The sequence below is a fragment of the Dendropsophus ebraccatus genome, chromosome 6, assembly GCF_027789765.1.
Source record: "Dendropsophus ebraccatus isolate aDenEbr1 chromosome 6, aDenEbr1.pat, whole genome shotgun sequence".
Lineage (NCBI taxonomy): Eukaryota > Metazoa > Chordata > Amphibia > Anura > Hylidae > Dendropsophus > Dendropsophus ebraccatus.
The window spans coordinates 149644478-149657645 of NC_091459.1; the positions used below are offsets into that span (position 1 = coordinate 149644478).

Here is a 13168-nt window from a genome sequence, read left to right on the forward strand (position 1 = left end):
GTTGTTGTTGAGGTGTTTGATTGTTGTTGTTTGTTGTTGCGTTGAAGCTTCTGGATTCTCCCTGGTGTTATTGTCTCTGGTTGTGCGGCCGCAGCGTTGATGAGCCTGTGTACTATTCCTCTCACTATTATTCTGCCCAGTTTGCAGTAAAGTCACCGACAAATCCTGAGTGATAATCTCTGGAATGTGAGTGTTCCAGGATACCGGATACTGTCTCTGTGTGTGTCTGTATGTCTGTGTGTGTGTCTGTATGTCCGTTTGTGTGTCTGTATGTCGGTCTGTGTGTCTGTGTGTGTCTGTATGTCTGTGTGTGTGTGTCTGTCTGTGTGTGTGTGTGTGTCTGTATGTCGGTCTGTGTGTGTGTGTCTGTCTGTGTGTGTGTGTGTGTCTGTATGTCGGTCTGTGTGTGTGTGTCTGTCCGTGTGTGTGTGTCTGTATGTCTGTGTGTGTGTGTCTGTCTGTGTGTGTGTGTGTGTGTGTCTGTATGTCTGTGTGTGTGTCTGTATGTCCGTCTGTGTGTCTGTATGTCGGTCTGTATGTCTGTGTGTGTGTCTGTGTGTGTGTGTGTGTGTGTGTGTCAGCATGAATTAGAGGGTTTGTCCAGAATTAAAAAACATAGCTTCTTTCTCCCAGGAACAGCGCCAAACCTGTCCACAGGCTTATCCATGACCACACAGATTATAGAGTGCAGGGAGGGGATAGAGAGGACTGTGCAGCTGTAACTGTATGACCGCACAGTTCTCTTTATGATCATAGAGATGAGTGCAGGGAGGGGATAGAGAGGACTGTGCATCTGTAGCCGGGAGCTCAGTCAGTAGAGGGTAAATATTTCCGGGACACAAGCACAAAGCTATCCTTTCCTGGCAGAATCATAGAGCTCATCCCCACACCTGGAGAAGTCTCCTCCTGTCTGCTCAGGGAAGCCCCTCCCATTTCACATCCAAAGAGGAGGAGCCAAGGAAGTAGTCAGACAGATCGGGGCTCCCTGCGGTAGGTGAGGACACTCTTCTCATACTGACTCTCTTCTCTCTGCAGGGATTTCTGCTGCGCTGACCTGTCCGGTGATTAGAGATATCTATATGCAGAAAGGTAAGAGACTTCCTGTGCTGACTCCTCCCCCAGCTCCTCCCTGCTGCCCTGTGACCTCGTGGTGACATCGTGGAGTCCGCTGCATGACCTGGCTGAAGGCTTCTACTGTCCTGGTGTTACTTGTTGGATGGCGGTATTATACAGTGATTATCCACTAGATAGCTGGCGGTATTATACAGTGATTATCCACTAGATAGATGGCGGTATTATACAGTGATTATCCACTAGGTAGATGGCGGTATTATACAGTGATTATCCACTAGATGGCGGTATTATACGGTGATTATCCACTAGGTAGATATCAGTATTATACAGTGATATCCACTAGATGGGGGTATTATACAGTGATTATCCACTAGATGGCGGTATTATACGGTGATTATCCACTAGGTAGATGGCGGTATTATACAGTGATTATCCACTAGATAGATGGCGGTATTATACAGTGATTATCCACTACATAGATATCAGTATTATACAGTGATTATCCACTAGGTAGATGGCGGTATTATACAGTGATTATGCACTACATAGATATCAGTATTATACAGTGATTATCCACTAGGTAGATGGCGGTATTATACAGTGATTATCCACTAGATGGCGGTATTATACAGTGATTATCCACTAGATGGCGGTATTATACAGTGATTATCCACTACATAGATATCAGTATTATACAGTGATTATCCACTAGGCAGATGGCGGTATTATACAGTGATTATCCACTAGATGGCGGTATTATACAGTGATTATCCACTAGGTAGATGGCAGTATTATACAGTGATTATCCACTAGGTAGATGGCAGTATTATACAGTGATTATCCACTACATAGATGGCGATATTATACAGTGATTATCCACTAGATGGCGGTATTATACAGTGATTATCCACTAGGTAGATGGCGGTATTATACAGTTATTATCCACTAGATAGATATCAGTATTATACAGTGATATCCACTAGATGGGGGTATTATACAGTGATTATCCACTAGATGGCGGTATTATACGGTGATTATCCACTAGATGGCGGTATTATACAGTGATTATCCACTAGGTAGATGGCGGTATTATACAGTGATTATCCACTAGGTAGATGGCAGTATTATACAGTGATTATCCACTACATAGATGGCGATATTATACAGTGATTATCCACTAGATGGCGGTATTATACAGTGATTATCTACTAGATAGATATCAGTATTATACAGTGATTATCCACTAGATGGCGGTATTCTACGGTGATTATCCACTAGGTAGATGGCGGTATTATACAGTGATTATCCACTAGATAGATGGCGGTATTATACAGTGATTATCCACTACATAGATATCAGTATTATACAGTGATTATCCACTAGGTAGATGGCGGTATTATACAGTGATTATGCACTACATAGATATCAGTATTATACAGTGATTATACACTAGGTAGATGGCGGTATTATACAGTGATTATCCACTAGATGGCGGTATTATACAGTGATTATCCACTAGATGGCGGTATTATACAGTGATTATGCACAAGGTAGATGGCGGTATTATACAGTGATTATCCACTAGATGGCAGTATTATACAGTGATTATCCACTAGGTAGATGGCAGTATTATACAGTGATTATCCACTACATAGATGGTGATATTATACAGTGATTATCCACTAGATGGCGGTATTATACAGTGATTATCCACTAGGTAGATGGCGGTATTTTACAGTGATTATCCAATACATAGATGGCGGCATTATACAGTGATTATCCGCTACGTAGATGGCGGTATTATACAGTGATTATCTGCTAGGTAGATGGCGGTATTATACAGTGATTATCCACTAGATGGCGGTATTATACAGTGATTATCCACTAGATGGCGGTATTATACAGTGATTATCCACTAGGTAGATGGCAGTATTATACAGTGATTATCCACTACATAGATGGCGGTGTTATACAGTGATTATCCACTAGATAGATGGCGGTATTATACAGTGATTATCCACTACATAGATGGCGGTGTTATACAGTGATTATCCACTAGATGGCGGTATTATACAGTGATTATCCACTAGGTAGATGGCGGTATTATACAGTGATTATCCACTAGGTAAATGGCAGTATTATACAGTGATTATCCACTAGATGGCAGTATTATACAGTGATTATCCACTAGATGGCGGTATTATACAGTGATTATCCACTAGATGATGGGATTATACAGTGATTATCCACTAGATGACGGGATTATACAGTGATTATCCACAAGGTAGATGGCGGTATCATACAGTGATTATCCACTAGGTAGATGTCAGTATTATACAGTGATTATCCACTAGATAGATGTCAGTATTATACAGTGATTATCCACTAGATGGCGGTATTATACAGTAATTATCCACTAGGTAGATGGCAGTATTATACACTGATTATCCACTAGATAGATGTCAGTATTATACAGTGATTATCCACTAGGTTGATGGCGGTATTATACAGTGATTATCCACTAGGTTGATGGCGGTATTATACAGTGATTATCCACTAGGTTGATGGTGGTATTATACAGTGATTATCCACTAGGTAGATAGTGGTATTATACAATGATTATCCACTAGATGGCGGTATTATACAGTGGTTATCCACTAGGTAGACGGCGGTATTATACAATGATTATCCACTAGGTTGTAGGCAGTATTATACAGTGATTATCCACTAGATGGTGGTATTATACAATGATTATCCACTAGGTAGATGGCGGTATTATACACAGATTATCCACTAGGTAGATGGCGGTAATATACACAGATTATCCACTAGGTAGATGGCAGTATTATACAGTGATTATCCACTAGATAGATGTCAGTATTATACAGTGATTATCCACTACATAGATGGCGGTATTATACAGTGATTATCCACTATATAGATTTCGGTATTATACAGTGATTATCCACTAGATGGCGGTATTATACAGTGATTATCCACTAGATGGCGGTATTATACAGTGATTATCCACTAGGTAGATGGCGGTATTATACAGTGATTATCCACTAGGTAGATGGCAGTATTATACAGTGATTATCCACTAGATGGCGATATTATACAGTAATTATCCACTAGATAGATGGCGGTATTATACAGTGATTATCCACTAGATGGCGGTATTATACAGTGATTATCCACTAGATGGCGGTATTATACAGTGATTATCCACTAGGTAGATGGCAGTATTATACAGTGATTATCTACTAGATGGCGGTATTATACAGTAATTATCCACTAGATAGATGGCGGTATTATACACTGATTATCCACTATAGATGGTGCTATTAATGAGAGAGGATTGTTGAAGATACGAAAACGCTGCAGTGTAGTCATTAGTTACAAGGTGGCGCTATTCTTTAGTGATTATCCACTAGACTGATGGGGCTGGTCTATTCTAGTTACACTACTGGAGTTGTTGCTCCTTTATCGGTTTCCGGTTTTCTAGTCATCCGGTTCTCCCAGTTTTGGTACATTTCTGACTCGCACAGTCCTAGGACTGTATCTGCAGCTCAGTGTTACTTACCATCATTTATATTATTACGTATTGGTTACAAGCCACAGAAGGCTCTGTTGCATTTATGATTCTCTATGATTGATTGTCTAAAACAGTGATTTTTAACCAGTGTGCCGCGGGGAAAGTTCCCCAAACTATTGTGCCCCTGTGTTTTGTTCCCCGGCAATGCACAGCGATCAGTGGCGGATTATAATGTGGGCGGTCGCGTGGTGCGCTGCGACCACACTACCGGTCTCCACTGATTGGAGGAGCATGTCTGGGCCCTATGGGCGGCCAGTAGGTGAGGCGGACAGCAGCGGCGACCATCTCGGAGGAGGTGAGGAGGAAGGGGGGGAGAGAAACCTGGGGATGGGGGAGAGAAACAGCGGAGAGAAGTTTGGTGGGGAGAAGCATTGTGGAGAGGAGCATGGGGGAGAGAAGCACAGCAGAGAAGCATGGGGGAGAGAAGCATGGGGGAGAGAAACAGAGCAGAGAAGCATGGGGGAGAGAAGCATGGGGGAGAGAAGCATGGGGGAGAGAAGCATGGGGGAGAGAAACAGAGCAGAGAAGCATGGGGGAGAGAAGCATGGGGGAGAGAAGCATGGGGGAGAGAAACACAGCAGAGAAGCATGGGGGAGAGAAGCATGGGGGAGAGAAACAGAGCAGAGAAGCATGGGGGAGAGAAGCATGGGGGAGAGAAGCATGGGGGAGAGAAACAGAGCAGAGAAGCATGGGGGAGAGAAGCATGGGGGAGAGAAGCATGGGGGAGAGAAACAGAGCAGAGAAGCATGGGGGAGAGAAGCATGGGGGAGAGAAACACAGGAGAGAAGCATGGGGGAGAGAAGCACAGGAGAGAAGCATGGGGGAGAGAAACACAGGAGAGAAGCATGGGGGAGAGAAGCATGGGGGAGAGAAGCAGGGGGGAGAGAAACACAGGAGAGAAGCAGGGGGAGAAGTATGGTGGAGAGAAACACAGGAGAGAAGCATGGGGGAGAGAAACACAGGAGAGAAGCAGGGGGGAGAAGTATGGTGGAGAGAAACACAGGAGAGAAGCATGGGGGAGAGAAGCATGGGGGAGAGAAACACAGGAGAGAAGCATGGGGGAGAAGTATGGTGGAGAGAAGCATGGGGGAGAGAAGCACAGGAGAGAAGTATGGTGGAGAGAAGCACAGGAGAGAAGCAGGGGGAGAAGTATGGTGGAGAGAAGCAGGGGGGAGAAGTATGGTGGAGAGAAGCACAGGAGAGAAGCAGGGGAGAAGTATGGTGGAGAGAAGCACAGGAGAGAAGCAGGGGGAGAAGTATGGTGGAGAGAAGCATGGGGGAGAGAAGCACAGGAGAGAAGTATGGTGGAGAGAAGCACAGGAGAGAAGCAGGGGGGAGAAGTATGGTGGAGAGAAGCACAGGAGAGAAGCAGGGGGAGAAGTATGGTGGAGAGAAGCACAGGAGAGAAGTATGGTGGAGAGAAGCACAGGAGAGAAGCAGGGGGAGAAGTATGGTGGAGAGAAGCACAGGAGAGAAGTATGGTGGAGAGAAGCACAGGAGAGAAGCAGGGGGAGAAGTATGGTGTAGAGAAGCAGGGGGGAGAAGTATGGTGGAGAGAAGCACAGGAGAGAAGCAGGGGAGAAGTATGGTGGAGAGAAGCACAGGAGAGAAGTATGGTGGAGAGAAGCACAGGAGAGAAGCAGGGGGAGAAGTATGGTGGAGAGAAGCAGGGGGGAGAAGTATGGTGGAGAGAAGCACAGGAGAGAAGCAGGGGGAGAAGTATGGTGGAGAGAAGCACAGGAGAGAAGCAGGGGGAGAAGCATGGGGGGAGAAGTATGGTGGAGAGAAGCATGGGGGAGAGAAGCATGGGGGAGAGAAGCATGGGGGGGAGAAGTATGGGGGAGAGAAGCACAGGAGAGAAACGGGGGAGAAGTATGGTGGAGAGAAGCGCAGGGGGGAGAAGCACAGGAGAGAAGCATGGGGGAGAGAAACGGGGAGAGAAGCATGGGGGAGAAGTATGGTGGAGAGAAGCGCAGGGGGGAGAAGCATGGGGGAGAGAAGCACAGGAGAGAAGCATGGGGGAGAGAAGCACAGGAGAGAAACAGGGGGGAGAAGTATGGTGGAGAGAAGCGCAGGGGGGAGAAGCACAGGAGAGAAGCATGGGGGAGAGAAGCAGGGGGGAGAGAAGCAGGGGAAGAAGTATGGTGGAGAGAAGCACAGGAGAGAAGCAGGGGGGAGAAGTATGGTGGAGAGAAGCGCAGGGGGGAGGAGCACAGGAGAGAAGCAGGGGGGAGAGAAGCATGGGGGAGAGAAGCACAGGAGAGAAGCAGGGGGGAGAAGCACAGGAGAGAAGCAGGGGGGAGAAGTATGGTGGAGAGAAGCACAGGAGAGAAAACAGGCACAGGTTTCACACTGAGTGAGTATAAATACATTTAGAATCTATATTATTAACTATATGTATAATATGTACTTTTTTAGTGTCATTTTGTGCCATTTTGGTTGGTGGTGTGCCCCGGTATTTTTTAAGTTTAAAGAGTGTGCCACGGCTCAAATAAGGTTGAAAATCACTGTTCTAAAAGACTGTGGGACATTTTATACTTTTTTTTGTGATATACCACTAGATGGCGCCATTCTGTTGTAAATACTTGCACTGACTTATTCTGTACCCTAGATGGCGCCATTCTATTGTGATTACTTATTCTGTACACTAGAAGGCGCCATTCTATTGTGATTACTTATACTGTGCACTAGATGGCGCCATTCTATTGTGATTACTTACACTGTGCACTAGATGGCGCCATTCTATTGTGATTACCTATACTGTGCACTAGATGGCGCTATTCTATTATGATTACTTATACTGTGTACTAGATGGCGCTATTCTATTATTATGACATATTCTGTACAATAGATGGTGCGCCTCTAGTGTGCTTATGCTGGACTGAGTATGGTATTATTATTATTATTAATAATAATAATAATAATAATAATAATAATAATAATAATAATAATAATAATATCTGCTAGGTGGCGCTATTCTGCTATAGTGTATGTACGTTTTTGTGTTTGGTTGCTGGCCTCCCTGTTTCTTCTCTGCTGCCCTGCGGCCTCCTTTCTGCCCTGTGTTTCCCTGCTGCCTCCTTGCTGCCCTGTGCCTCCCTGCTGCCTCCTTGCTGCCCTGTGCCTCCCTGCTGCCTCCTTGCTGCCCTGTGCCTCCCTGCTGCCTCCTTGCTGCCCTGTGCCTCCCTGCTGCCCTGTGCCTCCCTGCTGTCTCCTTGCTGCCCTGTGCCTCCCTGCTGCCCTGTGCCTCCCTGCTGCCTCCTTGCATCCCTGTGCCTCCCTGCTGCCCTGTGCCTCCCTGCTGCCTCCTTGCTGCCCTGTACCTCCCTGCTGCCCTGTGCCTCCCTACTGCCTACTTGCTGCCCTGTGCCTCCCTGCTGCCCTGTGCCTCCCTGCTGCCTCCTTGCTGCCCTGTGCCTCCCTGCTGCCCTGTGCCTCCCTGCTGCCTCCTTGCTGCCCTGTGCCTCCCTGCTGCCCTGTGCCTCCCTGCTGCCTCCTTGCTGCCCTGTGCCTCCCTGCTGCCTCCTTTCTGCCCTGTGCCTCCCTGCTGCCTCCTTTCTGCCCTGTGCCTCTTTGCTGTCTCCCAGCTGCCTCCTTGCTGCCCTGTGCCTCCCTGCTGTCTCCTTGCTGCCCTGTGCCTCCCTGCTGTCTCCTTGCTGCCCTGTGCCTCCCTGCTGTCTCCTTGCTGCCCTGTGCCTCCCTGCTGTCTCCTTGCTGCCCTGTGCCTCCCTGCTGTCTCCTTGCTGCCCTGTGCCTCCCTGCTGTCTCCTTGCTGCCCTGTGCCTCCCTGCTGCCCTGTGCCTCCCTGTTGCCTCCTTTCTGCCCTGTGCCTCCTTGCTGCCCTGTGCCTCCCTGCTGTCTCCTTGCTGCCCTGTGCCTCCCTGTTGCCTCCTTTCTGCCCTGTGCCTCCTTGCTGCCCTGTGCCTCTTTGCTGTCTCCCAGCTGCCTCCTTGCTGCCTGTGCCTCCCTGCTGCCCTGTGCCTCCCTGCTCTCTCCTTTCTGCCCTGTGCCTCCCTGCTGTCTCCTTGCTACCCTGTGCCTCCCTGCTGTCTCCTTACTGCCCTGTGCCTCCCTGCTGTCTCCTTGCTGCCCTGTGCCTCCCTGCTGCCCTGTGCCTCTCTGCTGTCTCCTTGCTGCCCTGTGCCTCCCTGCTGTCTCCTTGCTGCCCTGTGCCTCCTTGCTGCCCTGTGCCTCCCTGCTGTCTCCTTGCTGCCCTGTGCCTCCCTGCTGTCTCCTTGCTGCCCTGTGCCTCCTTGCTGCCCTGTGCCTCCCTGCTGTCTCCTTGCTGCCCTGTGCCTCCCTGCTGCCTCCATGCTGCCTTCTTGTATTGCAGATAGGGGCAGTCAGTGACATTGGCTGTGTATTAGTAACCTGACTGCTGGTTTTTCCCCCTCAGTTGCTGCTTTGGTTCCTTTATGTCCGGTATATACAGCCTTTTGTTCTCTGTTATCAGCCAGTTCAGGTTGGGGATACACAGTCTTATATATGGAGTTGTTCATAGTTACCAGCTGTATGTGCAGGGAGCTTATGTGTCTCCTGTCCTTAGTATTTGGGCCTCTAGAGGGCAGCAGCCTCCTCAGTCCTGTATTATGATATCCCTGATGGGTGGAGGGTATTTGTGCATGGTGGACGCGCCTGCTGTGGGTGGTCACTAGGTGGAGCACTATGGGTGATTATTGTTTCCTTACCTCCCCCAGAGCCTCCAGGCTGGCGGCACTCTAATCCAGATTCACCAGTCAGGTACTTCCATGACTGCGCCCCCTGGTGGTCATCTCTCAACTCTAACCAGAGGACAAAAATGGAAAACTTCTTCTGGATCAGTGGTCAGGTGGCGTTACCTGTGGAGAGGTGACCCACATGGGGCGCCCATGTTGTCTGTGTGTCCTGGCAGCGGCTGGCCTTGTCTGCTTAATGCCTGTTCCGCAACAGCCACATTGTCAGAGCAGGAGTCACTGGAGACCCATAGGGGTATAGAGCCCCCCGTCTGATGAGCTCCCCCCTATAGTCAGATATAGAACGTCCATGATCCACCCGCCTCCTCATAGAGAGAGCCTGAGAGTCCTGCCCCACCCGCCTCCTCATAGAGAGAGCCTGAGAGTCCTGCCCCACCCGCCTCCTCATAGAGAGAGCCTGAGAGTCCTGCCCCACCCGCCTCCTCATAGAGAGAGCCTGAGAGTCCTGCCCCACCCGCCTCCTCATAGCGAGAGCCTGAGAGTCCTTCCCCACCCGCCTCCTCATAGAGAGAGCCTGAGAGTCCTGCCCCACCCGCCTCCTCATAGAGAAAGCCTGAGAGTCCTGCCCCACCCGCCTCCTCATAGAGAGAGCCTGAGAGTCCTGCCCCACCCGCCTCCTCATAGAGAAAGCCTGAGAGTCCTGCCCCACCCGCCTCCTCATAGAGAAAGCCTGAGAGTCCTGCCCCACCCGCCTCCTCATAGAGCGAGCCTGAGAGTCCTGCCCCACCCGCCTCCTCATAGAGAGAGCCTGAGAGTCCTGCCCCACCCGCCTCCTCATAGAGAGAGCCTGAGAGTCCTGCCCCACCCGCCTCCTCATAGAGAGAGCCTGAGAGTCCTGCCCCACCCGCCTCCTCATAGAGCGAGCCTGAGAGTCCTGCCCCACCCGCCTCCTCATAGAGAGAGCCTGAGAGTCCTGCCCCACCCGCCTCCTCATAGAGAGAGCCTGAGAGTCCTGCCCCACCCGCCTCCTCATAGAGCGAGCCTGAGAGTCCTGCCCCACCCGCCTCCTAATAGAGAAAGCCTGTGAGTCCTGCTGCCCCCACCACTCATAGAGAGAGCCTGTGAGTCCTGCTTCCCCCACACACACACTCATAGAGAAAGCCTGGGAGTCCTGCTTACCCCACCACTCATAGATAGAGCCTGGGAGTCCTTCTTCCCCCACCACTCATAGTAAATAAGGTTGAAAGAAGACAAAAGTCCATCAGGTTCAACCTAGGGAAACCCTACTGTGTCGATCCAGGGAAGAGAAAAACCCCCACGAGGCAGATGACAACCGTCCCACCACAGGGAGAAAAACTCTCCCCCCCCCCCCCCCCCCATCGACTCCAATGGCGTCCAGAATAATCCCCGGATCAACGTATCACCGGAAATCAAGAAAAGAGAAAGCCTGTGAGTCCTGCTTCCCCCACCACTCATAGAGAAAGCCTATGAGTACTGCTTCCCCCACCACTCATAGAGGAAGCCTGTGAGTCCTGCTTCCCCCACCACTCATAGAGAAGGCCTGTGAGTCCTGCTTCCCCCACCACTCATAGAGAGAGCCTGTGAGTCCTGCTTCCCCCATCACTCATAGAGGAAGCCTGTGAGTCCTGCTTCCCCCACCACTCATAGAGAAAGCCTGTGAGTCCTGCCTCCCCTACCGCTCATAGAGAAAGCCTGCGAGTCCTGCCTCCCCCACCACTCATAGAGAAAGCCTGCGAGTCCTGCTTCCCCCACCACTCATAGAGAAAGCCTGTGAGTCCTGCCTCCCCCACCACTCATAGAGGAAGCCTGCGAGTCCTGCTTCCCCCACCACTCATAGAGGAAGCCTGAGTGTCCTGCTTCCCCCACCACTCATAGAGGAAGCATGCGAGTCCTGCTTCCCCCACCACTCATAGAGGAAGCCTGAGTGTCCTGCTTCCCCCACCACTCATAGAGGAAGCCTGCGAGTCCTGCTTCCCCACCACTCATAGAGGAAGCCTGAGTGTCCTGCTTCCCCCACCACTCATAGAGAAAGCCTGTGAGTCCTGCTTCCCCCATCACTCATAGAGAAAGCCTGTGAGTCCTGCTTCCCCCACCACTCTTAGAGGAAGCCTGTGAGTCCTGCTTCCCCCACCACTCATAGAGAAAGCCTGTGAGTCCTGCCTCCCCTACCGCTCATAGAGAAAGCCTGCGAGTCCTGCCTCCCCCACCACTCATAGAGAAAGCCTGCGAGTCCTGCTTCCCCCACCACTCATAGAGAAAGCCTGTGAGTCCTGCTTCCCCCACCACTCATAGAGGAAGCCTGCGAGTCCTGCTTCCCCCACCACTCATAGAGGAAGCCTGAGTGTCCTGCTTCCCCCACCACTCATAGAGGAAGCATGCGAGTCCTGCTTCCCCCACCACTCATAGAGGAAGCCTGAGAGTCCTGCTTCCCCCACCACTCATAGAGGAAGCCTGCGAGTCCTGCTTCCCCACCACTCATAGAGGAAGCCTGAGTGTCCTGCTTCCCCCACCACTCATAGAGAAAGCCTGTGAGTCCTGCTTCCCCCATCACTCATAGAGAAAGCCTGTGAGTCCTGCTTCCCCCACCACTCTTAGAGGAAGCCTGTGAGTCCTGCTTCCCCCACCACTCATAGAGAAAGCCTGCGAGTCCTGCTTCCCCCATCACTCATAGAGAAAGCCTGTGAGTCCTGCTTCCCCCACCACTCTTAGAGGAAGCCTGCGAGTCCTGCTTCCCCCACCACTCATAGAGGAAGCCTGAGTGTCCTGCTTCCCCCACCACTCATAGAGAAAGCCTGTGAGTCCTGCTTCCCCCACCGCTCATAGATAAAGCCTTGGAGTCCTGCTTCCCCCACCGCTCATAGAGAGAGCCTGAGAGTCCTGCTTCCCCCATCACTCATAGAGGAAGTCTGCGAGTCCTGCTTCCCCCACCATTCATAGAGGAAGACTGCGAGTCCTGCTTCCCCCACCACTCATAGAGAAAGCCTGTGAGTCCTGCTTCCCCCACCGCTCATAGACAAAGCCTGTGAGTCCTGCTTCCCCCACCACTCATAGAGAAAGCCTGTGAGTCCTGCCTCCCCTACCGCTCATAGAGAAAGCCTGGGAGTCCTGCTTCCCCCACCACTCATAGAAAGAGCCTGTGAGTTCTGATTCCCCCACCACTCATAGAGAAAGCCTGTGAGTCCTGCTTCCCCCACCACTCATAGAAAGAGCCTGAGTCCTGCTTCCCCCACTGCTCATAGAGAAAGCCTGTGAGTTCTGATTCCCCCACCACTCATAGAAAGAGCCTGAGTCCTGCTTCCCCCACTGCTCATAGAGAAAGCCTGTGAGTCCTGCTTCCCCCACTGCTCATAGAGAAAGCCTGGGAGTCCTGCTTCCCCCACCGCTCATAGAGAGAGAGCCTGAGAGTCCTGCTTCCCCCACCACACATAGAGAAAGCCTGTAGGAAACTGTCCCCTCTTCCCTTTGTTTATTGTGTTATTGCAGTGGCTCCCCCTGCAGGCAGTGTGGGGGCAGTACTGGTTGTCATGTGTGAGGAACCTACAGTGCAGGTGACAGAGAAGATGCATGATCCTATAGGGTACACACCACAGCCCTATTAGAGAATGGCCACTGTGCCCCTCTCCCTGGTATGGGTGGTATACACAGGGTCTTGTGCCCCTCTCCCTGGTATGGGTGGTATACACAGGGTCTTGTGCCCCTCTCCCTGGTATGGGTGGTATACACAGGGTCTGTGCCCCTCTCCCTGGTATGGGTGGTATACACAGGGTCTGTGCCCCTCTCCCTGGTATGGGTGATATACACAGGG

General features: G+C 50.6%; 1 protein-coding gene across 4 annotated transcripts in view; it reads left to right on the forward strand.

The window, feature by feature from the left end:
• The window catches only part of MAPRE3 (microtubule associated protein RP/EB family member 3), a 70608-nt gene that overhangs the window by 23631 nt on the left and 33809 nt on the right, over positions 1–13168 (forward strand). For 3 of the 4 annotated variants that reach the window (XM_069973249.1, XM_069973250.1, XM_069973251.1), the window contains one exon: positions 1036–1089. The gene's annotated coding sequence lies outside the window, so the exon portion shown is untranslated. Of the gene's footprint in view, positions 1–1035; positions 1090–9475; positions 9498–13168 lie in introns of those variants that run through there. The other variant, XM_069973248.1, reaches the window with a different exon arrangement.